The sequence below is a fragment of the Sciurus vulgaris genome, assembly GCF_902686455.1.
Source record: "Sciurus vulgaris genome assembly, chromosome: 12".
Lineage (NCBI taxonomy): Eukaryota > Metazoa > Chordata > Mammalia > Rodentia > Sciuridae > Sciurus > Sciurus vulgaris.
This window is the reverse complement of record NC_136473.1, coordinates 35,291,615-35,318,516: the sequence shown is the minus strand read 5'-3', so window position 1 is coordinate 35,318,516 and position 26,902 is coordinate 35,291,615. Positions and strand designations below refer to the sequence as shown.

Below are 26,902 nucleotides of genomic sequence, written 5' to 3'. Positions count from 1 at the left end.
AAAGGTGTTCTAAGCATAGAAATAAAAGCAAAACAAAATAGTCCTGGCCCTGGCTATAGGACCACGTCTGCATTAAACATATGTTAGTAGAACTGTGTTGAATCTAACCTTTGAGGAAATATTATCAGAATATTTTTAATGAAGTTGAATATTAGCTAAATAGTAGAAAAAATGTAGACCCACTTTTTTGTGATTAAAATACTTCTAAACATATTCCTAAACAGTGTATAATAATGAACATAAGGGTAGTTTTCTAAATTTCCCAAATTTAATCATAGCTTACAATAACAAGAATTTCTTAACATTATAGAGATTAATATTAAATTTATATTTAAAAACAGCATCTAAATAAATACAGTTGGTGATTTCTATGGCCATAACCTCTTATTTTAATGAATTGATGAATAAGTGATTTTCTTGGTTCTCATTTTTTAAGATATTTCCTCCATTGAAGAATAGTTCTTCAGGAAAAAAGAAAACAATGAACTAAACAGAAAAATGTATTAGGATTATAATGTTGATTATATTGATTATATTATAACACATCTGTTGTTAGATGTGTCCCAATTTCAAAGGTATTAAAATGAAAAGCAAAACAAGAACGGGATACCTACAGTAAATAGACACATTATTTTGTATATGTATACTTAGTGTGAATTTCTGTAGGGTCTGTGGCATCATTGTGGATCAGTCTTGATTACAAACCCAAACCTGAGGGGAGACTTAGAGATTGCATTTCAATACTTACTTTGTTGAATAAAAATATTAATATTTGGAGGATTCCGGAGTCTGATGTGGTAGTGCCCGCCTTCGTCAGGCTCAGGTGAGTGGTGGCGGCGGCCTGGGAAGATGTCATGGTGGATGCTCTGTGTACCTGTGACCATTCTGCCTTAGAGCTGTGCATCCTTCTCTTCAGGTCCACCCAGGGCTGTGTCAGCCCAGGCCCTGGTCTGCACTTCTTGGTTGGCCCTGTGGACGCCTCTCAAAGGACCTCCTCTATAGAGAACCTTGGCCACACTTGCCACACCAGAGTTCTTTGACCTTGGGCAAGGGACCACATCATTCATCTCCCAGGTGAAAAGGAGAACCCAGTATATCTGGCACCAATTCGGGCTGAGTCATTTGTGACCCACAGCTCTTGTGATATGCCAAAGACTTCCAGGCAGTTTCTGTGGAACATCTCCCCATCCAGCTCTAATCAAGCACCATATAACAAGAAGTTGCCTAGTCAAACCTGTAAGGACTGTGCTCTGACTGCCAAAAAGATCAGTACTGACATCCGAATGGCAGTTACTCTCAAGATATTAGAACCTTTAAAGTATCAAGCATTTTGCAATCCTTTTGCCTATTGAGCCACACACAGTGTGGCATATTGGAATATGGGAAGTGGTATATGGCACAGGGGACAGGCCCCTTCTGAGCATAGTAGTTCTTGCCATCCTTCCAGAAAAGTTAAGAAAATTGGTAGGGCTACCTCTTCTCAGAGGGTTTTCACAATTAGCAGTGCCCCTCTGGGTTTGGAATTCAGCAAGGCATCTACATCTAAAGCCAGCAAGTTGCAACTAGACTCACCCAGGACTGTGAGAATTGATGAAAAGGATGTAGAAATTTTTGATTCCTTTGAAGGTACCTGAGTTTTCCTACAGCTAAGGTCAGAGTATCAGCTTCACAGCTATAACAGATCTGAAACTTGTCAGCTCCTGTCTGCTTCAGAAGGTGAACTAATTTTGCACAAAGAAATAGTTTACCAAAGTAACCTCCAACCTCAAACCATTGCTAATTACTTATGTAAGCTGAGCTCTTTGCCTGCAGAGCAGCATCCTGTTTTGCTGTCCAGTATCAGCTTTGCTCTGCTCTGCCAACTGAGTATGTAAAATAAACAAGTCTGATATCCCAGATATAATCAGCCTTTGTCGCTTTAGGAATTCCTCACTTCCATGCAATGTTAGATGTGTATGAAACCAGGTTTTGCCATTAGGTATGGGAGATGAGTCTGGATCAGATTCTCTTGGTGGTTGATCTCTGCCATTACTTAGGTCACAGAGTATCTCGATTAAAAAAAAAAATGTTACCTTAATTTGCCCTGGAAGATCTATCCTTGTCCCAACTGATTTACTTAATTTGTATTATAGGTGAAAATCATCAAGTACCTCAGGACCTGATGCAAAAACTGGAATCATTTTTCCTTAAGTATATAGATTCAATCAACTTAGAAGAGATTGGTACAATCTGTTTGGGTTCTTTAAGTCAAGTCATAGTCTCTCTGAATTTGTAATGCAGAAACTTGGAGACTTGGCATGTGCTTACATGAAGCATCTGAGTAGTCACGCCTTAGTGCATATTCTTAAAAAGTTCCGATTCACTCACATAGATCACATAAACTTTATGAAACACTTTGGAGCAATTACTCCTCAATGAATTCCATCCCTTGGGGTTCAGGGTGTCATGCACCTGACTCTTGCCTGCTCAGTGTTCACATTCAGGATGAAGAAGTAATGAATGCAGAGTCTGCTTCTTTGCCTCCTAGGGTAGCACACTGTCAAAGTAAAGATGTTGCCAAAATTCTGTGGTCATTTGGAACTCGGAATTATTAGCCACCCAACACAGAAGAATTTTGTTCCAGGCTGATAAATGAAATTCACAGAAAGATGCCTGAATTCAACCAATACCCAGAACATCTGCTCACCTGCCTGCTGAGACTGGCATTTTCCGTGTACTTTCCAATAGAGCTTATTGATTTTGCTTTGAGTCCAGAGTTTGTCAGGTTAGCTCAGGTGAGAAGTAAGTTTGAACTCATTAAGGAACTGTACTCTTGATGGTACCATTGTTCTTGAGTGTTCAGATTATATAGGTAGTCATCTTAGTTCTTCCTTCAGCAAGAGACATATGCAAAGTTTTGGAATTTAGCAAGGAATGATATGAGCTCAAAGCCTGAATTCCTAGAAGTTCTCTTTTTACTTGAGAATATGCTGGGTGGCCCTCAGTACATTAAGTACTGTATGATTTTGCCCCGTACCTTGTCTTCTGACTTGGAGGTCCAGCTTGATATTAACATGAAGCCATTACCATTTAATAGAGAAGCCATACCAATTGAAGATGCAGCCAAATTAAGGCTAAGCATATAGGAGTCAGCCTTACAGATGATTTTTCCCTTTGCTGAAAGGGAAAGCAAGAGGGCATTTCAAGGGGAAAATTGAGTCAGAGACTTTACAGCAGTCCATGAAGTCAGAGAAAAAGTCCTTGGTGGACTCCCTTTGCAATATGAAGATAGATTAGGAACTGTGGACATGACTGGCCTGTGTCCCTCAGCCCATGTGCAGGCCCCACCAGTGAAGCTGGCTATTCAGTTGACCAACAAGAACCAATATCGCTATGGTTCTATGGATCTGCTTGGATTGCACAATATGAAGATGTGGCAACTGGTTCATCTTGGGTATTATGTGGTAGAATTATCATGTTTCCCACCACTGAAACAAACTCACTTAGAGAAGCTGGCTTTCCTCCAGGAGAAGGTGTTCACTTCCATTCTCTAAAGGTTTTTCATGGGTATTTCTACTCCAAACAATAGGTGTACAGATTGAGCATCCCTAATTTAAAAATCCAAAATGCTCTAAAATCTGAAACTTTGAGTACCACCATGACATTCACAGAGTTTTGGAGTTTGAAGTACTTTGGATTTCATTTCACACTTTTAGGTTAGGGATATTCAATTGGTAATTTATGCAGATATTCCTTAATGAGACAATTCAATGTTTTTCTGGTCACAAGCATTTTTTTTTTTTTTTTTTGTACTGGGAACTGAATCAGAAGCGTTTAACCACTGACCCACATTCCCAACTCTTTTTGATTTTTATTTTGAGAAAGGGTCTTGCTAAGTTGCTTAAGGGCCTCACTAATTTGCTGGAGCTAGCTTTGAACTTGCAATCTTCCTGCGTCAGCCTCCTTGGCCACTGGAGTTACAGGCGTGCACCATGGTGCCCAACCTGGTCCCAATCATTTTGAATAAATCATACTCAATCTGTACCAAAAAACAATTATAAAAGACAGAATATAAGTCGGGTAATAAAATCATCTGTTGAAGAGAGTCATGCTGTTATCTGTGGCAGATTGGAGCTAGTGTATGTTGCTATGAATTAATTGTGACCTGTAGCAGTAACAAGTTATTGCTAATTTGTGCATATGACTCTTAGTAAATAATAAACATCCTAAAATGTTAAAAAAAAAAAAAAACTGCAGGACTTTTTTCTCTTTTTCCCTAAATTATTATGATCATTTCGACATCCCTGTGTCATTGAATATCATATTCAACAATCCAAACAATTGAAAGCTTAAAAGTTAGTTTTTATATTTCTTTCCCCCTCACATCCTATATTAAATTAATCACATTTTAAAAACTCTTCCTTTCTGAAACTCCCAAAAGGCCAGTATTTTCTTTATCTCTTCCAGAACCATTAGCACTTTCCCCACACCTTTGCAATGGCTTCCTTCTGCTGCATTGGGACACTGGCCTTCTCTCTGGTTTGTTCTCTCTGCTTAAATGGAACCATTTATGTCGTTTTTTTTCTAATCTCAGTCTCATCATATGATCCCTCTGCTTCAAAGACTCAAGCACTGAGTCCTCCCTGGGCCCCTGCCTACTGTACTCTCTATTCTTCTTTATTTTTTTTTTAATTTAATAATGTATTTTTTTATTGTAAACAAATGGGATACATATTGTTTCTCTGTTTGTACATGGCGTAAAGGCATACCATTTGTGTAATCATAAATTTACATAGAGTAATGTTGTTTGATTCTGTTATTTTTTCCCTTCCCCCCACCCTACCACCCCTCTTTTCCCTCTATACAGTCCTTCCTTCCTCCATACTTGCCCCCCTCCCTAACCCTAACTTTAACCCTAAGACTAACCCTACCTTCCCCCCATTATATGTCATCATCCACTTATTAGTGATATCATTCGTCCTTTGGCTTTTTGAGATTGGCTTATCTCACTTAGCATGATATTCTCCAATTTCATCCATTTACCTGCAAATGCCATAATTTTATCATTCTTTCTGGCTGAGTAATATTCCATTGTATATATATACCACAGTTTCTTTATCCATTCATCAATTGAAGGACATCTAGGTTAGTTCCACAGTCTGGCTATTGTGAATTGAGCAGCTATGAACATTGATGTGGCTGTATCTCTGTAGCATGCTGATTTTAAGTCCTTTGGTTATGGGCCAAGGAGTGGGATAGGTAGCTCAAATGGTGGTTCCATTCCAAGTTTTTGAAGGAATCTCCACACTGCTTTCCAGAGTGGCTGCACTAATTTGCATCCCTACCAGCAATGCATGAGTGTACCTTTCTCCCCACATCCTCGCCAACACCTGTAGTTGCTTGTATTCTTGATAATCGCCATTCTAATTGGGGTGAGATGGAATCTTAGGGTGGTTTTGATTTGCATTTCTCTTATTACTAGAGATGTTGAACATTTTTCCATATGTTTGTTGATTGCTTGTAGATCTTCTTCTGTGAAGTGTCTATTCATTTCCTTAGCCCATTTGTCAACTGGATTATTTGTATTCTTAGAGTTTGTTGAGTTCTTTATAGATTCTGGAGATTAGTGCTCTATCTGAAGTATGATTGGCAAAAATATTCTCCCACTCTGTAGGCTCTTTCTTTGCATTACTGATAGTTTCCTTTGCTGAGAGAAAGCTTTTTAGTTTGAATCTATCCCAGTTATTGATTCTTGCTTTTATTTCTTATGCTATAGGAGTCCTGTTAAGGAAGTCTGGTCCTAAGCCGACATGTTGAAGATTTGGACCTACTTTTTCTTATATAATCTGCAGGGTCTCTGGTCTGATTCCCAGGTCCTTAATCCATTTTGAGTTTAGTTTCGTACATAGTGAGAGATATGGGTTTACTTTCATTCTGTTGCATATGGATTTCCAATTCTCCCAGCACCATTTGTTGAAGAGGCTATCTTTTCTCCATTGCATATTTTTGTCACCTTTGTCTAGTATGAGAAAATTGTATTTATTTGGGTTTGTGTCCATGTCCTCTATTCTGTACCATTGATCTACCTTTCTATTTTGGTACCAATACCATGCCGTTGTTGTTACTATTGCTTTGTAGTAGAGTTGAAGATCTGGTATTGCAAAACCCCCTGTTTCGCTCTTCCTGCTAAGGATTGCTTTAGCTCTTCTGGGTTTCTTATTCTTCCAGATGAATTTCATAATTGCTTGTTCTATTTCTGTAAGGTACGTCATTGGGATTTTAATTGGAATTGCATTGAATATGTATATCACTTTAGGTAGTATGTCCATTTTGACAATATTAATTCTGCCAATCCAAGAACATGGAAGATCTGTCCATCTTCTAAGGTGTTCTTTAATTTCTTTCTTTAGTGTTCTGTAGTTCTCATTGTAGAGGTCTTTCACCGCTTTTGTGAGATTGATTCCCAAGTATTTTATTTTTTTCGAGGCTATTGTGAATGGGATAGTTTTCCTAATTTCTCTTTCTGAAGATTCATCACTTATGTATAAAAATGCATTGGATTTATGAGCATTGATCTTGTAACCTGCTACTTTACTGAATTCACTTATGAGTTCTAAGGGTTTTCTGGTGGAATTTCCAGGTTCCTCTAAATATATAATCATGTCATCAGCGAAAAAGGATAGTTTGAGTTCTTCTTTTCCAATTCCTATCCCTTTAATTTCTTTGGTTTGTCTAATTGCTCTGGATAGAGTCTCAAGAGCGATGTTGAATAGAAGTGGTGAAGGAGGGCATCCCTGCCTTGTTCCAGATTTTAGGGAGAATGCTTTCAGTTTTTCACCATTTAGAATGAAATTAGCCATGGGCTTAGCATAGATGGCCTTTACAATGTTAAGGAATGTTCCCACTATCCCTATTTTTTCTAGTGTTTTGAGCATGAAGGGGTGCTATATTTTATCAAATGCTTTTTCTGCATCTATTGAAATAATTATGTGATTCTTGACTTTAAGTCTATTGATATGGTGAATTACGTTTATTGATTTCCTGTTGTTGAACCAACCTTGCATCCCTGTGATGAAACCCACATGATCATGGTGCACTATCTTTTTAATATGTTTTTGTATGCGATTTGCTAAAATTTTGTTGAGAATTTTTGCGTCGATGTTCATTAAGGATATTGGTCTGAAATTTTCTTTCCTCGATGTGTATCTCTCTGGTTTAGGTATCAGGGTGATATTGGCTTCATAGAATTAGTTTGGGAGGGTTCCCTCCTCTTCTATTTTATGGAATACTTTGAGAAGTATTGGAATGAGCTCTTCTTAAAAGGTTTTGTAGAACTCGGCTGAGAACCCATCTGGTCCTGGACTTTTCTTTGTTGGTAGGCTTTTGATGACTTCTTCTATTTCAGTACTTGAAATTGGTCTATTTAAATTCTGTATGTCCTCCTCATTCCGTTTAGGCAATTCGTATGTCTCTAGAAACCTGTTGATGTCTTCGAAATTTTCTATTTTGTTGGAGTATAGATTTTCACAATAGCTTCTAATTATGTTTTGTATTTCAATCCTGTCTGTTGTGATATTTCCTTATTTATTACGAATTTTAGTGATTTGGGTTTTCTCTCATCTTCTCTTTGTTAGTGTGGCTAAAGGTTTATCAATTTTGTTTATTTTTTCGAAGAACCAACTATTTATTTTGTCAATTTTTTGTATTGTTTCTTTTGTTTCAATTTTGTTGATTTCAGCTCTGAGTTTAACTATTTCCTGTCTTCTACTACTTTTGGTGCTGGTCTGTTCTTCTTTTTCTAGGGCTTTGAGTGTAGTGTTAGGTCGTTTATTTGTTGAGTTTTACTTCTCTTATTAAATGCGCTCCATGAAATAAATTTCCCTTCAAGTACTGCTTTCATAGTGTCCCAGAGATTTTGATATGTTTCTTTGTTCTCATTTACCTCTAAGAATTTTTTAGTTTCTTTCCTAATATCTTCTGTTATCCATTCATCATATAATAGCATATTGTTTAATCTCCAGATGTTGGAATAGTTTCTGTGTTTTACTCTTTCATTTATTTCTAACTTCAATCCATTATGATCTGATAGAATACATGGTAGTGTCTCTATCTTCTTGTATTTGCTAACATTAGCTTTGTGGCATAAAATATGGTCTATTTTAGAGAAGGATCCATGTGCTGCTGAGAAGAAAGTGTATTCGCTCTTGGTTGGATGGTATATTCTATAAATGTCCGTTAAGTCTAAATTATTGATTGTGTTATTGAGGTTTATGGTTTCTTTGTTCAATTTTTGTTTGGAAGATCTGTCCATTGGTGAGAGAGGCATGTTAAAATCACCTAGTATTATTGTGTTTGGTCTATTTGGTTTCTGAAATTGAGAAGGATTTGTTTGACATACGTGGATGAGCCACTGTTTGGGGCATAGATGTTTATGATTGTCATATCTTGCTGTTTTATGCTTCTCTTAAGCAGTATGAAATGTCCTTCTTTATCCCTTCTGACTAACTTTGGCTTGAAGTCCACATTGTCTGAAATGAGGATGGATACTCCAACTTTTTTGCTGAGTCCATGTTCATGGTATGTTTTCTCCCATCCTTTCACCTTTAGTCTATGGGTATCTTTTTCTATGAGGTGAGTCTCTTGTAGGCAACATATTGTTGGATCCTTCTTTTTAATCCAATCTGCCAGTCTATGTCTTTTGATTGATGAATTCAGGCCATTAACATTCAGGGTTATTATTGAGATATGATTTGGTTTCCCAGTCATATGGTTCACTTTTAAATTTTATTTATTTATTTATTTGACACAACTTGGTTCCTCCTTTATTTGACAATTCCTTCAGGATAATTCCTCCCTTTGCTGATTTGCTTCTTTGTTTTTCATCTCTTCCTCATGGAATATTTTGCTGAGAATGTTCTGTAATGCTGGCTTTCTTTTTGTAAATTCTTTTAGCTTTTGTTTATCTTGGAAGGATTTTACTTCATTGTCAAATTTGAAGGTAAGTTTTGCTGGGTATAAGATTCTTGGTTGGCATCCATTTTCTTTCAGGGCTTTAAAAATGTTGTTCCAGGCCCTTCTAGCTTTTAGGGTCTGGATTGAAAAATCTGCTGATATCCGTATTGTTTTCCCCCTGAATGTAATTTGGTTCTTTTCTCTCACAGCCTTTAAAATTCTGTCTTTGCTGAGAGAAAGCTTTTTAGTTTGAATCTATCCCAGTTATTGATTCTTGCTTTTATTTCTTGTGGTATGGGAGTCCTGTTGAGGAAGTCTGGTCCTAGGCTGACATGTTGAAGATCAGGACCTACTTTTTCTTCTATAATTTTCTTCTATAATCTGCAGAGTCTCTGGTACCTAAAATATTGAATGTAATTTCTTGATTTTTTTCATTGTTCTCTTTCAATCTATTTCCAATATTTTAGAAGTCTACTCTCCAGCCTCTTCTCCTCTTCTTTTTCATTTTATTTATTTATTTATTTTTCTCTGCCATTTTTGTTTTTTTTATTAATTTTTTAATTTTTACAGACTGCATTTTGAGTCATTGTACACAAATGGGATACAACTTTTTATTTCTATGGTTGTACACAATGTAGATTCATACCATTCATTTAATCATACATACACATAGGGTAATACGTTTGTTTCATTCTACTATCTTTCTGTCCTCCCAACCTCCCACTCCATTTTCCTCTACACATCCAAAATTCCTTCATTCTTCTCTTCCCCCTCCCCCCTCTCGTTATATATGATCATGCACTTATCAGAGAAAACATTCAGCCTTTGGTTTTTTTAGCCTTGACCTATTTCACTTCACATGATATTTTCCAACTTCATCCATTTACCACCAAATGCCATAATTCTATTCTTCTTTATAGCTGAGTAATAGTCCAATGTATATGTATATGACAGTTTCTTTATCCACTCATCAGTTGAAGGGTATCTAGGTAGGATCCATAATCTGGCTATTGTGAATTGAGCTGCTATGTACATTGATGTGACTGCAACACTGTAGTATGCTGATTTTAAGTCCTTTGGGTACAAACTGAGGAGTGGGATAGTTGGGTCAAATGGTGGGTCCATTCCAAGTTTTCTGAGGAATCTCCATACTGCTTTCCAGAGTGGTTGCACCAATTTGTAACTCCACCAGCAATGTATGAGTGTATCTTTTCCCTGACAACATGCCAAAACTTATTATTGCTTGTGTTTTTTTTTTTATTGTAAACAAATGGGTAAATGTTGTTTCTCTGCTTGTACATGGAGTAAAGGCATACCATTTGTGTAATCATAAATTTAAATAGGGTAATAGTTTTTGATTCATTCTGTTACTTTTTCCCTTCCCCCCACCCCTCCCACCCCTCTTTTCCTTCTATACAGTCCTTCCTTCCTCCATTCTTGCCCCCCTCCCACCCCCCATTATGTGTCATCATCCACTTATCAGTAAGATCATTCGTCCTTTGGTTTTTTGAGATTGGCTTATCTCACTTAGCATGATATTCTCCAACTGAATCCATTTGCCTGCAAATGCCATAATTTTATTATTCTTTATGGCTGAATAATATTCCATTGTATATATTAATACCACAGTTTCTTTATCCATTGATCAATTGAAGGACATCTACGTTTGTTCCACAATCTGGCTATTGTGAATTGAGCTGCTATGAACATTGTTGTGGCTATATCTCTGTAGCATGCTGATTTTAAGTCCTTTGGTTATGGGCCAAGGAGTGGGATAGCTAGCTCAAATGGTGGTTCCATTCCAAGCATTCTGAGGGATCTCCATACTGCTTTCCAGAGTGGCTGCACTAATTTGCAACCCCACCAGCAATGTATGAGTGTACCTTTTTCCCCACATCCTCGCCAACACCTATTGTTGCTTATGTTCTTGATAATTGCCATTCTAATTGGGGTGAGATGGAATCTTAGGGTAGTTTTGATTTGCATTTCTCTTATTACTAGAGATGTTGATGTTTTTTCATATATCTGTTAATTGCTTGTATATCTTCTTCTGTGAAGTGTCTGCTCATTTCCTTAGCCCATTTTGTTGATTGGATTATTTGTGTTCTTGGTGTCGAGTTTTTTGAGTTCTTTATAGATTCTGGAAATTAGTATAGATTCTTATAGATTATTATAGAATTAGTATAGATTATTATAGATTCTTAAGTATGAGTGGCAAAGATTTTCTCCCACTCTGTAGGCTCTCTCTTCACATTGCTGATAGTTTCCTTTGCTGAGAGAAAGCTTTTTAGTTTGAATCTATCCCAGTTGTTGATTCTTGCTTTTATTTCTTGAACTATGGAGGTCCTGTTAATGAACTCTGATCCTAAGCCGACATGTCGAAGATTTGGACCTACTTTTTCTTGTATAAAGTGTGTGTGAAAAAGATATTTTTCCACTCTGTAGGCTCTCTTTTCACACTATTGATTGTTTCCTGTGCTGAGAAAAAAACCTTTTAGTTTGAATCTATCCCATTTATTGATTCTTGCTTTTATTCCTTGTACTATGGGAAGTCTTGTTAAGGAAGTCTGGTGCTAAGTCAACATAATGAAGATTAAGGCCTACTTTTTCTTCTTTTTGGTGAAGGTTCTTGGGTCTAATTTCTAGATCCTTGATCCATCATGAGTTGAGTTTTCTACAGGGTGAGAGATAAGGGTTTAATTTCATTTTATGGATTTCCAGTTTTGCCAGCACTATTTGTTGAAGAGGCTATCTATTCTCCATTGTAAGTTTTTGGCACCTTTGTCTAGTATGAGATAACTGTACTTATGTGGGTATGTCTCCGTGTCTTCTATCCTGTACCATTGGTCTACCTGTCTATTTTGTTGCCAATACCATGCTGTTTTTGATGCTATTGCTCAATAGTAGTGTTAAAGATCTGGTATTGTGATACCTCCTGCATCACTCTTTCAGCCCAAGATTGCTTTGGCTATTCTGGGTCTTTTGTTCTTCCAGATGAATTTCATGATTTCTTTTTCTGTTTCTATGAGAAATATCATAGGGATTTTAATTGGAATTGTGTTGAATCTGTATAGCACCCTTGGAAGTATGGCCATTTTGATAATATTAATTCTGCCTACCAAGAACATGGGAGATCTTTCCATCTACTAAGGTCTTCTTCAATTTCATTCATTAATGTTCTGTAGTTTTCATCGTAGAGATCTTTCACCTCTTTGGTTAGATTGATTCCCAAGTATTTTACTTTTTTTAGGCTATTATGAATAGAGTTGTTTTGCTCATTTCTCTTTCAGATGTTTATAACATGTATAAAAATGCTTCAGATTTATGTGTGTTGATTTTATGCCCTGCTATTTTGCTGAGTTTATTTATGAGGTCTGGAAGTTGTATAGTGGAGTTTTTGGATCCCTTAAACATGTCATCAGCAAACAGTGACAGGTTGAGTTCCAATTTTTGTATTCATAACCCTTTAATTTCTTCATTCTGTCTAATTGCTCTGGCTAGTATTTCAGAGACGATATTGAATAGAAGTGGTGAAAGAGGGCATCCCTGTCTTTTTCCCATTTTAAAAGGGAATGCTTTCAGTTTTTCTCCATTAAGAATGATGTTATCCTCGATCTTAGCATAAATAGCCTTTAGAATATTGAGCTATGTTACTATATTCCTATATTTTCTAGAGCTTTGAGCATGATTTGGTGTTATAATTTGTTGAACGCTTTTTCTGCATCGATATAACCATATGATTCTTACACTTAAGTCTATTGATGGGATGAATTAAAGTTTTGATTTCCAGATGTTGAACCAGCCTTGCTTTCCTGTATGAACCCCACTTGATTCTGGAGCACTATCATCTTAATATATTTTTGATGCGGTTTCCAGGGTTTTGCTAAGGATTTTTTTGTTTATATTTATCAAAGATATTAGTCTAAAATTTTCTTTCCTTGATGTGTCTTTGTCGGGTTTGGGTATGAGGGTGATATTAGCTTCATAGAATAAGTTTGATAGGTTCCCTCCTTTTCTATTTCCTGGAACAGTTTGAGAAGTATTGGAATAAGTTCTTCTTTAAAGGTCCTTTAGATTTCGTCTGAGAATCTGTCTGGTCCTGGGGTTTCTTGATTTATAGGCTTTTGATGGCATCTTCTATTTCATTGCTTGATACTGATATTTTTAAATTGTGTATGTCCTCCTGGTTCAGTTTAGGAGGACCATATATCTCTAGAAATTTGTCAATGTCTTTGATATTTTCTATTTTGTTGGAGTATAGATTTTCAAAGTAGCTTCTCATTATGTTATGTATTTCTGTGGTGTCTGTTGTGGTATTTCCTTTTCATTGCAAATTTTAGTAATTTGAGTTTTCTCTATCCTTATCTTTGTTAGTGTTGGCTAAGGGTTTGTCTGCTTTGTTTACTTATCAAGAGAGTCACATTTTGTTTTGTAAATTGTTTCTTTTGTTTAAATTTCATTGATTTCAGTTCTAATTTTAATTATTTCCAGTCTTCTACTACTTTTGGTGTTGTTCTGTTGTTCTTTTCCTAGGGCTTTGAGCTGTAATGTTGGGTCATTTAGTTGTTGACTTTATATTCTTTTCTTGAATGTGCTCCATGCAATGAATTTTCCTCTTAGAACTGCTTCATAGTGTCCCAGAGATTTTGATCTATTGTATCGCCATTCTCATTTACCACTAAGAATTTTTTTTATCTCCTCCCTGATGTTTTGTTATCAATACTTCATTCAATAACATGTAATTTAGTCTCCAGGTGTTGGAGTAATTTCTGGTTTTTATTTTGTTATTTATTTCTAATTTCAGTCCATTATGATCTGATAGAACACAAGGTAGTATTTCTAATTTTTGCATTTACTAAGAACTACTTTGTGGCATAATATATGGTGTATTTTCAAGAAGGTTCCATGTGCTTCTGAGAAGAAAGTGTATTCACTCATTGATGAATGAAATATTCTATATATTAAGTCTGCTAAGTCTAAGTTATTGATTGTGTTATTGAGTTCTATGGTTTCTTTGTTTAGTTTTTGTTTGCAAGATCTATCCAGTGGTGACAGTGGTGTGTTAAAGTCATCCAGAATTATTGTGTTATGATCTATTTGATTCCTGGAAATGAGGAGGATTTGTTTGGTATACATGGATGCACCATTGTTTGGGGCATAAATATTTATGATCATTATGTCTCCTGATTTATGGTTCCCTTAATAAGTATGAAGTGTCCTTCTTTGTCCCTCTGACTTGACTCCAAGTTCACTTTATCTGAAATATAATCTATCATTATAAATGTTATTAGTCATAGTTAAGAAGACATGTTTTTTATTTCTCAGGAAACAACTGTGGGTTTTTTTGGTACCAGGGATCACCCAAGGTGCTTAACCACTGAAAAACATTCCCAACCCTTTTCATAATTTTTTAGAGATAGGGTTTGGTTAAGTTACTTAGTGTCTCACTAAATAGCTGATATTGATATTGAACTCAAAGTCCTCCTGCCTCAGCCTCCTGAGCCACTGGGATTACAGTCATATGTCACCATATCCAGCTCCAGGAAAAGACCTTATACTATGCAATAAAAATTAGGACAAAAATTTTAGTGAAATAGAAATTAACTCAGGCAGTATTACTTTATTGTGGGCAATAGCCCTCATTCAAAACCAGTGTTTTCTATCCTCGAGAAATTCTAAGATAATATACAAGGAAGATATAAACATGCATAATTTTACACTAAAATATATAAATAAGGCAAAATACATCCAAGTACACACAACTAAAGAATAGAAGAGACCTAAAAACCTTCTTTATTGGACTGACTTAATTTTGAAATCTGCCAATCATACATCAATTGTTAACGTTTTTAGATGTCACATTAAATTTATTGGGTGATACTGAGCTACCATATGTTATGCTTTGTTGACTTTTAAACATTAACCTCAATTATGGAGTTTTATTCTGTTTTTCTTTCAACATAAAAATATTTGGTTTTCCTTGGCAACACTGATAAGCTCAGTAGCTATAGTGTCTGGGGAATATGGTCTCTGCTCAGAAGGAGGGCTTGCCTGGCCATACAGTATCTTTAGAGCCAGACTTTGAGAATTTAGGGTCCCATGGAGTTTCCAGTAGGTACAGGGATACTCCAGGGAGGTAAAAAGCAGAACAAAAAACATCATGGATTAAGTAAAGTTTAATGGAGGATAAATATTTTGGCCACAACCTAATATTTATAAACCTGTAGTCTACAGGTATTTGAAACTCTGGTAAAAATCTCAAAGCAAGAATAGTTAATTTGTAAAAAATTGGGTTATTTTCTAGTTTTCATATTAACAATAAAATACATTATGGTTCTTATCTTTTTCAACTGGCTACTACTGTTAACAGGTATTATTTGTGAAACATTCTCACTTTATAAATTTAATACACTAGAGGAATTAGTATTTATGAGACATGAGAGCAATCCTACTTTTGTTACAAATTAAAATTAATTATACACATTAAGATCATTGAAAAAACATTAGAACTAAATTGTTCCTTTATGAAACTACTTTCACACCATTCTTTATCAAATCTGGATCTTCCTTCTTTCCCTCTTATATTGTGCTGTGGGGGACTTCTCTCCTACGTCCCATGTGGATGAAAAAAGGGTTAACTGTCGGAGGATGATGTTGACTGTATATCCCTCAATTACCCAAAAACTTATCTACTCAATAAACACACAAGAGCCAATACTCTTTTTAAATGAGAGGGGGCATGACAGGCTTGGATATGCCAACTCTTCCCTCTTGCAACAATAACTCACCCAATTCTTTTTTATTTATAATATACAGGTAAGGGAGTCTAGAACTGGGAGGAGTTTCTTCTGAGATGGACTGGATAAGGTGGAGTTAGGGGAGCCATTCTCTTAAGGGAAAATTTCCAGAAAAAGACAGGGAACCACTCCCATACAGTGCCACATGCTTCTGAGAGTTCCTAGAAACCAGGGCTCTGGGTTCCATGGCTCAACCTAGTTTGATTCTGCTAAATAAGAATGGCTTCCCACATTGTGCCAATAGTAATATGACAGTAAAGATACATTAAACAGTGTGTTGTCAAGGACCTCATCTAATAGTGGAGAAAAACAGAGTAATATACCTCAAAATCATGTTTTGTAAATTGTCACATGTTTAAAAAGAAAGGGAGATAGGGATGACTATTTTGTTGTTGTTGCTTGCCTAAGATAAGATTTTCTTCTGAGAAGGTTTCACAGACTCAACTGTGTGTGACAGGATATTGGCAATAGAATAACTTTACTTATATAGTTTGATTCACTTCAGTATGCACACACCTCATATCTTTTTATGTATATAACTTCTGTACAATCCAATTTCTTAGGGTTTGATATAATTAAAGTCCAGATGACTCAGCTTTTCTATGGGCATTTGAGGTATACTTACCTCTGTTTTATTTTAGAAATTAATGAATATTTAGATTAAAGAGTATGGTTTAATCTGTATATAGAGGTTTTTATATATTCCACCTGATCAACAGATATTCCAAATGAAATAGAAAAGCACATGCCATTAGTAGCAAAAACTTCTTTCACTCACTGAGTTATTCAGTTCACAACATTTCCATTTACTCTGAGGGAGGGAAAAAGGGAAAGGATTTCATTATCTGAAAGAGCAGCTACACTTTTCATTTTGTTGAGCATAATTTAGATTTTTGTGAATCATATTATATATTGCCTGTGATACAAACAGAGTAAACCATCTCTGTCATCATTATGCATTTTCCTTTCTAAGCTTCACAATTAAAGAAACCTTTCTAATTATATGCATTTCTGCAGTTTCTCAACAAATAATGAGACACTGGTAGTTAAGAAATTTTAGTCAACTTAACTTGGTTCTCACCACCTCAACCAGTGCATCCAAAGCTTCTTTGTTTTATAGTATGTCTTATGGCTATTTATTTATGATTATGGTTTGTGTATTTGTACAGAAAGAAGAAAGAGATTGGAAAAGAAACAAAAGAGAAACATCCATTATTCTGTAGTAAACTCCATGAAAAATTTCATTGTATTGACATACTGGTTATAAGTCATCTGTTTTAATTCTTCAATATTCCAAACTCTATGTTGTGAGTGTTGACAGTAGTGCCTGTCTTCTGGAATCCAACATGAGTGGATGCAAATTGAAAAAAATTAGTGTAGACTAAAATAAACTTTTACCTGCCGCCAACTGAGAGATCTTTATTATTCACAATTATGTGCTTTCTTAACACATAAATAAGAAATGTGTTGAGTATTTACATAGTTATATTTGCTACTCTGAATAGTAGCACTTCCTAGTAGAATATATTTGTATCATGTTCCAGAAAAAGATTCTTATTGATCTTAATCAAACTTAGTTGTTCCTCTTTAGAGCTCTAGCCAGTGAAACATGAAAGATAAATGGCTGGAGACTTCTGAACCCTTTCCTTTCTCTTTACAAGGCAGCAAAAATGCTTTTTCTTTTCCTCTGAGTGTTTGCCAAATCCAACTTGAGGATGGCATAAAAATATGGAGGAGGACAAAACGAAGAGAAATACAGAAAACCAAGTAATAGTTTGGAGATTGGATTACATGCTGTCATGTTACATGTTTTATTTCTTCCAGTTTTAAGCTTCCCTGCCTTAAACACAACATTTGTCTTTAAATATGATTAATTCAGCCTTTTAAAGTACCATCTAAGGAAGCTGAGTTATCCTCAATTATCCTTGTAAATATATAAAAGATGGATATGTAATCCCAATGGCTCTGAGGCTGAGACAGTAGGACTGGAAGTTAAAAACCAGCCTCAGCAAATTAGCAAGATCCTCAGCAACTTAGAGAGATTCTGTCTCAATATAAAATATAAACAGGACTGAGGATGTGGCACAGAGGTTAACCATCCCTGGGTTCAATTTTCAGCACACACCCCACTCACCCCCCAAAATGGGTATTAGGTGGACAATGGGAATGTGTAAGGAGTTTCAGGAGCACATAAAGGAAAGTCCACTAGAATCATAAGCAATGCCTTATCTCCACTAACACTCTTTCAGAATGAAGCTAATTAAGATTTGAAAAGAAGTTTCAAGGAAAACTTCTCCTTTCTTTCTGGCCCCTTCCCATTGTTCTTATGTTCTTGAATTCTTAGTTTCACTCTTTTTCACAGAAATACATATACACATATAATAGTGTGTGTGTGTGTGTGTGTGTGTGTGTGTGTGTGTGTGTATCCTCAAGGACAGATAAGATCTATTTTATTATATTTTAGAGAGCACATCTTTCTGAAGACAAGCATGGAATATATAAAAATGTACACAATAGCAGATTTAACTCTGGTTAGTAAACCAAAGAGCAGAGGGTACCCAACTGAGATAAGAACAGAAATGTTATCTGTTTAGTTGGAAAATTATTACAAATTTAGTAAAAATTTAAAAGTGACATATTGTATTTAAATTGAGGATGACCAGGGTGGGGTTGTAGTTTAGCAGTTGAGAGCTTGCCTAGCACATGTGAGGCATTGGGTTTGATCCTCAGCACCACATAAAAATACATAAATAAAGGTATAAAAAGGTATCTTTTTATAAAAAATAAACCAAGGAGGACAAAACTTTTATCATACTTCTGATTTTACTTTTTGAAAAAGAACCTAATCTTTTTCATGAAATATTAAGATATATGCAATATCTGAATCTCACCAATTTTAATTATTCACACCATACATTGCACATTGCTCTTATTTGTGTAATTATTTAAATTTTATTGTTTATAAAGTATACCCAATAATATTATTTAGTAATTAAATTCAACCATCTTAAAATTTAACTAGAACCTTTTAAAATAAGAATAATAGCTTTTAATGATTGAACACCTCCTATGTAATATCCCAAGAGATTTAACCTTGAGTATCTCTTATGCATCATATTTAACATTATGCCAGATATGATTCCCTTACAGATATCTTATCTTATTAAAACATGCACACACATGTTTTAGAAATGTTGGGTAGAACATTGTTCAGTGCTGGAGCATCCTGAATGTGCTCAACCCTGGTTGTCTCTAGAGCTTTATGACCTTGGACAAATGTGAAAACCAACTTGTGTTTTAGCATCCTCACCTGAGAAATAAGAATGGCAATAACATCTCTCATGTTGGCTTACTGAAACTGTGAAAGGATTAATACATCAGTACATGTGCTAAGACACATCTTGGCAAAAGAAATAAAATGTTCAATAGTACTATTAATTTACTTTTTTATTTTCTTTGGTGTTTAAATTGGTTAAAAATAAAAAAAATATTGTTTAGAAAAAAACCACAAAATTCCTACATGCAGTTGTTCTCTCTGTGTAATTCTGTTTTCCACTCCTCAAATATCTAGTCCATAATATATTGCTGATGCCAGTAGCATTATCACTTCTACCACTTGATATACTCTCTGCCTTTATAGTAATTTTATTCATGTTACTGGCTCTGCTTAACCTGGTTATTTCTATTGTGACTAATGTTTCTCCATGAACATATGGAATCCACCCCATGTAGATATACTCATCAACTTGTTTCATATTATTCATATGTTATTACTATCTGAGTAATTTATACCATGTTCAAAATAATACAAAACTAGTCATGAAGAGCAGAATGGAATCTTGGAAGGTCTTCATCTTAGATCGGAACTAGGCAGTCATTTAGCTGATGTAATGTGAAACTCCAGGGAACAGTTCCTTATCATTTACCTTAAATGACATTCGACTTACAAAATACTATGAGATTATTATACATCTCCTGATAGCATGAATAATATATATTTTTATATTAAGGCAAAAGTAAAAAGATACTCAAATGTTCCATAGTAATAGTTTAAAATAAAAAGCTGTGCCATATGAATGTCTTGAACAAGTTTCAGACCAATTCTAATTTTCATTTAAAAAAAACAAATCACCATCATCAGAATATAGACATTTCCTGGAAGTATATTTCAAATTATAAAAATTTTATTGGTTCTACTTATTTTACTATGGGTAATTACATGCATATTCCTATTTTTAAAGTAGCTTTTTAATTCTGCATCATCTGACAATTTAAATAAAGGTGTCTTCTAAATTCAGAACAACTGTAGGAAGGTTTGGGAATCTGAAACCTACTTATTATTTAAATGTCTTTTATCCTCTCTGCATCCCTTGGATCACTTAACCTGGTTCCTTGTACTGTGACTAAGGTTTTTCATAGGTTATTTAAATAAAGATATTCAACAACCTGGTATTCTTAACATAGAAACTATTGATAAGTAGCCTCTTTCTATTGGATATACATCTTTCCATTCCTTTTGCTAAAGGTAAAAGGACTGTCACAAGTTGACACAAAATATTTTTATGTACTGATATATTTTTAAAAATTTGTTTCATTTTCACTTATTTTCCATTTACCGTATACATAATAGGTTCTTTGTACTGGGACTTTTAAAAATATTTGTCTTTAATGGGTGATATTTATCTTGGAATTCAAGACCATATTAGAAGTTTGAGATAAAACTTGCTATGTTTGTAATTAAGACGTTGGTATGTTATTTCTCTTAATAGTTTCTTTGATCCAAAGGCAAATTTGGTGTTTAGTAGTATTTGGACAGTAACCAGAAAAATTTAAAAAGCTAATTATGATAGCAGGTAGCTGCTTCCTTCCTCTTCTATTACTATTCAAGTTGGACATAAAACCTAAAAAAATATTATACTGGAGAAAGAACTGAGATATAAGTTCACATGAAGAATAAGCTAGTATATATATATCTACCCTTACTCAAAGTACATAGATATCTTAAATAAAATACAGCATGTAAATTTAAATATGCACCAAAATTTAAAAGATATAATTTTACCCTGACAGTAGAAAGAAACAGAAATATGAATGCCTGCCTATGTATCTATAGTAACTGGATATTTGGTTCTGAAACATCCATGCTAAAAATTATCCAATCTACAAAATTTGAAGTATCTCCATACCCAGTAATAATACTATAGAACTGGATTTCAAATTTTCAATGAATTTAAGTGACTGAAAATAATATACTGTTTTAGATCCTGTGTACTCTATTCTCCCACTTTTCAATATTTAATTATGGTTTACCTTAAACTTTAAAATAAAATAGATCCTTATTTTTTAATTGATTAGATATCACTGACTTGGACAGAATTGTTTCCATTCCCTCACACTCCAAATTCATAAGTTGAATCCCTGAATATCTGTATCTCAGAATGAGATCACATCTGAAGATAGGAGTTTTAAGAGCAGAATTATGTAAAAATGGGTCTCATAGGAATGTTCTATTTTTATCTGACTGATGTCCTTCAAAGAGAAGTTTAGGACACAAAAACACTTGTGATGGACCAGTACAGAGGAGGAACCATGTGAGAACCAGGTATACGGCAGTCACCTGTAAGCTTAGGAGAAAAAAACAAATTTGTCAACCCCTTGTTCTAGGCTTCCCGGCATCAAGAAAAATAAAAAATAAATTTCTGTTTTGTAATCCAGAACATTGTTATACAGCCCTGGCACACTAGTTCAAATATCTATGTGAAATTAGAGAAAAGATACATAATAAAACCATGTCATTAAAAGTCAGTACCTGACTTTCAAATTTATTTTTGGTGTTTCAATGCATTTTCAATTTGTAATTTTCTTGAATATGCTATATTTATATTTAAACAAAGTCAATTATCTTTTTTTGCATGTAGGGTTTGTGCTTTTGGCTCTTTTAAAGAATTATTTCCAATTCCATAGCTATACATAGAACACTATATATTTTATGTGAATTAGTGTGTTTTTGGCTTTGAGAAAATCTTTGTCTTACCTGAAAATCTTTAATAAAAATTTTAATCATGACCTCAAATTGACAAGGAAAAGCTTTACATATATATATATGTATATATATATATATATATACACACACATAAACACATATATATACACATATATGCATATACATACATATATATTTCATGTATATACATACATACATAAATACACATACAAACCTATGTGTATATTATATCCTTACCATTAACTTCCTAGTTTACATTCATATTTCCAGGATTATTTTATATTATATTTTTATTTGTTCTTTTTAGATATACATGACAGTAAAACTTACTTTACTTAGGATTCCATTTTTGTGGTTGTACATGATGTGAAGTTTCACAAGTGGTGTATCCATAATATGAACATGAGAACGTTATATCAGATTAACAGGGTTTTTATAGACTTCAGAGTATTTTCAAAGGTCTCACATCATAAGAACAAATCAAGAAGTAAATGGAAACAATGGCTATTCTGATCATTTATAGGGGTTAAAATGCAAATAACACCATTTATATCTATGGAATTTTGTATATATCATCAATTAATTTTTTTCACAACTTTAATCACTTTGATTTTTTTTTCTAATGATTGCTGGGGACTCTTAATATCTTCTTTCTACATTTACTACCAAAGAAAAAAGCAAAGTTATCATAATGCATCACATTGCCATGGTTTTTATGAAGCAGGTGTAAAGATTGCTTGACTTGCTTTCTCTTTCTTACTGTTCTTAATCACACTTCTTTCTCCCCTGAAATAGGATCCTAAAATATGAGGAAATGCAATTATATTAAGCGGAAACATATCTTATTCATTTAAATTAATAGGACTATTATACAATAATTCTGCAATGTAATCATTTTATAATAACAGGTACTGGGTTATACACATTATATGTATTATTTTAGTTATTCCTAGTTCTAATAGTGATTATAATAGTAATATAGAGAAATTACTAAGGCATTTTAATGTTCTAATTATTGCTAAATATGTCATATGTGTTCTAAAGTAAATAATTTGGGATTTAGATATGGGTTTTTTTTTTTTTTCATGATGGAAAGAGCTAAAAAAATCCTTTTGAAAATTTTAAGGTAATTTTGAGAATATTAAAGTATAACAAAGAAAAGTAGCAGTATTTATCATTCCATTTCACTGAACTTTTCACCTAATAAAGTAAAGATTTGTTACATGTAACTTTCTTTCCAATGTTTAGAACCATTACTAAAATTATTTTAAGGGTTTTTGGAGAATAAATCATGAATGAATCTTGCCCCAATGCTATTTTAGACATTAGATTCAAAAAATAAAATTTTCAAATGACTATATTATAGGCAATTATTAGTCAATGATCTCTGAATTCTTTCTAGCTTTTATCTTAATATACATAATTCTGTATGGATTCTGTAACATATATTCCATCCTCTAGGTGTGGTCTCTCTTGTACTTCTTTTGAGAAATAAGTAATTTTGCATTCCACACAGCAGAGAGAAAGGTAAATGTAGAGATCATTTTTCAAAAAAGCATAATATCACTTAGCATGATATTCTCCAATTTCATCCATTTGCCTGCAAATGCCATAATTTTATCATTCCTTATGGCTGAGTAATATTCCATTGTGTGTATATATATATATATATATATATATATATATATATATATTCCACAGTTCCCATGTACACAGAAACAACATGTATCCCATTTGTTTACAATAAAAAAGCATAATAAACAAGAAAAACAGCAAAATTAGTGTATAAATATATCCAAAATCTCATTGGATGAATTTACAAGGTATTAAGTATATCCTCAAAGATATTAAACAGCACAAATTATACATAAATTTATCTAATTTCTAATTCACTATTCTATACCCTTGTAATAAAAAATGATTGAAAACACCACATACAGATGTTTTATGTTACAGATATATATTTTCACATATTCAATATGTAAAATTATGTACCTATCTGTGAATATGCATATACTTTCACCACCCTGTGTACTCGGGACCTAGATAACCTTGGCTCAAATAGTGGTTCTTCTAATAACTTAACACCTGGTTTCTCTAATTATCTTTCATTTGTAAAATAGGGTTTTCTAAGTGACTTTATTTGTAAAGTGATGTTGTTATTTGTAAAATAGCCTAAAATAGACTTTACCCCATGTCACTGGGGTAATCTTGCTTCACACCTATTGTCAAAGGGTCCTGTCTGGTTTACCATATTTAAACCAGGATTTTAAAAATAAGACTACTATCAATAGTTGTGAAAAAGCAATCTAGGCTGGTGTTATGAACTGAGTATTTGTGACCCCTTACAAATTTGCAATTTGAAATCCTAGTTCCTATTGTAAAGGTATTAGGAAGAATGACCCCTTGGAAGTAGTTTTAGAAGTGATTATGAAGGTGGAGTCCCCATGATGTGATTAGAATCTTTATAGGAAGAGAGAAAGCATAAATCTCTCTCTACCATGTGAGCATATAGCAAGAAGATACAAGAGCTAATTGACTGGCATTAAGATCTCAGCTTTCAGAAATTCTGAGAAATCAACATCTTTACTTTAAACCACTTAGTTTATGGCACTTTGCAGTTTTGGCTTGAGTTCACTGACAAATGATTTTTCTGACATTTCCCTTGTACCTGCAGGTTCTGCACAGGCTCATCTAGGGATCTGTTCAACACAAGTGCCAAAACAGTTCTCACAAGGTTAAGTGTGATGATGGTCCACATTAACTGTCTCTCTTTTCCTCACCTCTAAGTGCTCATTGCTTTAAAAGACACCAAAGAGGACACATCTAATCAAATACCTGTAAGTATGTACTGCCTCTGGTCTACAAAATTGATAGGTAGATATTTTATACTTCTGTAGATAGTTGTCCTGCAACTCAAGTGCAAATTTCTAGGCATGTCAAGGAGGCAGTCTGTCTGTTGTTAGTGTTCAGTGAGAATTGGTGAAATTATTTATTAATCAAGACAGGTGTAGAAAAATAGGCCTTATATCAATGTAGAAACACTTGAAATTCAGTTTAAATCAAACTGAATAGAAGAAATTCATACCAATATGCTTTCTATAGGGGTTTGTCATTTATTATATAATGTAAATATTCACTCATTTTATTGTTTGATTACATTTTAAGACAACTCATCTAATATCAATAAGTTAAACATATATAATGAAAAATTAATGATTCGATTACTTTGTAGTAAGAAAGATGGTGGTGAATATAAAACTAAAAATATGTGTCTATCTTCTGCCTTAGAATTGATAATGCATCAAGAAATATGAAAAAAAAATTACTGAGTGTGCATTAACATTTGTGTAAATGTTACCAGTTACATTTAAGACTATGGCCAAAGACCACATTTTATTTGTACAAACACAATAGATGCATTCATGCATTACTATTGATACAAGGTATTTTATCAGATGAATTTTTTTCTGAATTAAGTTAAAATTTTTTCAATGTATGCTGTTTGTAAAGCAATAGCAGTTATGAATGAACTCCATTCCTAGAAAATAATTTTTCTATTCACCTGGACAAGGGCAGAGTGGGTACCTCCATGGCTCTTCAACTATCCTCTTGAAGAATGTGCCCAAAATATGTCATTTGTTTTATGCTACTCCCTGCCAGGTTGTATATACCTCACATTTCATTCAGTCAATGGTATTAAAAATGAATTTCAAAAATGTAATATAACGGTTAAAATACTGATATCACTGTAAATTCATTTAATTAATTAAGCACTGAAAAAAATTGTTTCTAAAACATTAACACAATTACAAATAAAGGTGGGCCATAATATTGGTATTGATACAAAACAATATTTTGCCTGAACTAAAAATTACCAGAGATGAGATTGTTGAATCATATGGTGATTCAATTTTTCAATTTTTAAAATATTACTATATAACTTTTCATAGTGATTGTACTAATTTATATCTCTGAAAACAGTGTAAAATGGTACCCTATTTCCACATCCTTGACAATATTTGTTATATTTTATTTTTTTATTATAATGATTTTAGAAAGAATAAAATGACCTCTCACTGTGGTATTAAATTGCTTTTCTCTGATGATTAATGACACTCAGCATTTTCTCTGATATGTGTTGTTCATTTGTCTACTTTTGAGGAAGGGCTAGTAAGGAATTTTTACCCATCTTTAAGTTGAGTTATTTGGGGGCATTACTATTGAGACTTTTCTGAAAATATATCTTACTATTGACATGATAGAAATATAAAAGAATACTAGAGATTATTATGAAAAGCTGTATGTCTTAAAATTTGATAATTAGGATAAATGGACAAATTATTGGACACATACTCCCGACTGAGATTAATCACAAAGAAACAAAACTTGAACAGATCAATAATGAATAATGATGCAGTTTACTTTATCAAAGAATACGAACCAAATAGGTAATAGTCTGCATGCAAATATAAGTGAGAACCTTTCTGTAACCTGACTGTGAACAATGTTCAACAATGTTGGCTGGATACTATTGGTGTATAAGCCTTTTCACCAAGTGCTCCTCACAGGAGGAGGAACCAGAGTGTGTGTGTGCCAGGAGGCAGGAAAAAATAAGAGGGCTTGGAAAAGCAAAAGAAGAGGGGGAGATTGAGAAGAGTAAATAAAAAAAATAAAGGCAAATGAGAAAAAAGTAAGAAAAGAGATAAAAAATAAAATTAATGGAAGAAACCACATTTAATGGTTAAGTGAAGAAAAATAAATTATTAAATTTTCAAATTTATTATGGAAGCTGCAATAGCATGTATTGGGAAAGAGGTTATATTATAAGGCCATGGGACAATACCACTAACACATCAATTAATCTTCACTCAAATAGCAGAGAAAATGAGGACTGATTTTTTTAGAGGATAAGACTACTTGAATATTAATGAAGAAAATTTGGTACTTCTTATGCCTATCATATGTATTATTTAAAATTTTTAAAAGCAGTTGTTTTCAAAAAACTCACTTTGGTTATGGTTAACAGAGCAAAATATTTCTTTAAAATATAAAAAGTGAAGCTTTGTAAACTGAGTACCTTTGTCCTGTTTCTAGCTCACCCTCGGTATATCAAGTATAGGAGTGTATACATTATTGGAGAACTAGAGTGTATCTTCTCAGTAGTTTA

The 26,902-nt window shown here is 33.8% G+C and overlaps 1 pseudogene across 1 annotated transcript; it reads left to right on the top strand.

Annotated features, from left to right (window-relative positions):
* The first annotated feature begins 951 nt into the window (after nucleotides 1-951).
* LOC306641924 (FAST kinase domain-containing protein 5, mitochondrial-like) lies at nucleotides 952-3,533 on the top strand (annotated as a pseudogene). The gene has a single exon. The product of its transcript is annotated as an FAST kinase domain-containing protein 5, mitochondrial-like (transcript).
* The last annotated feature ends 23,369 nt before the right edge of the window (nucleotides 3,534-26,902 follow it).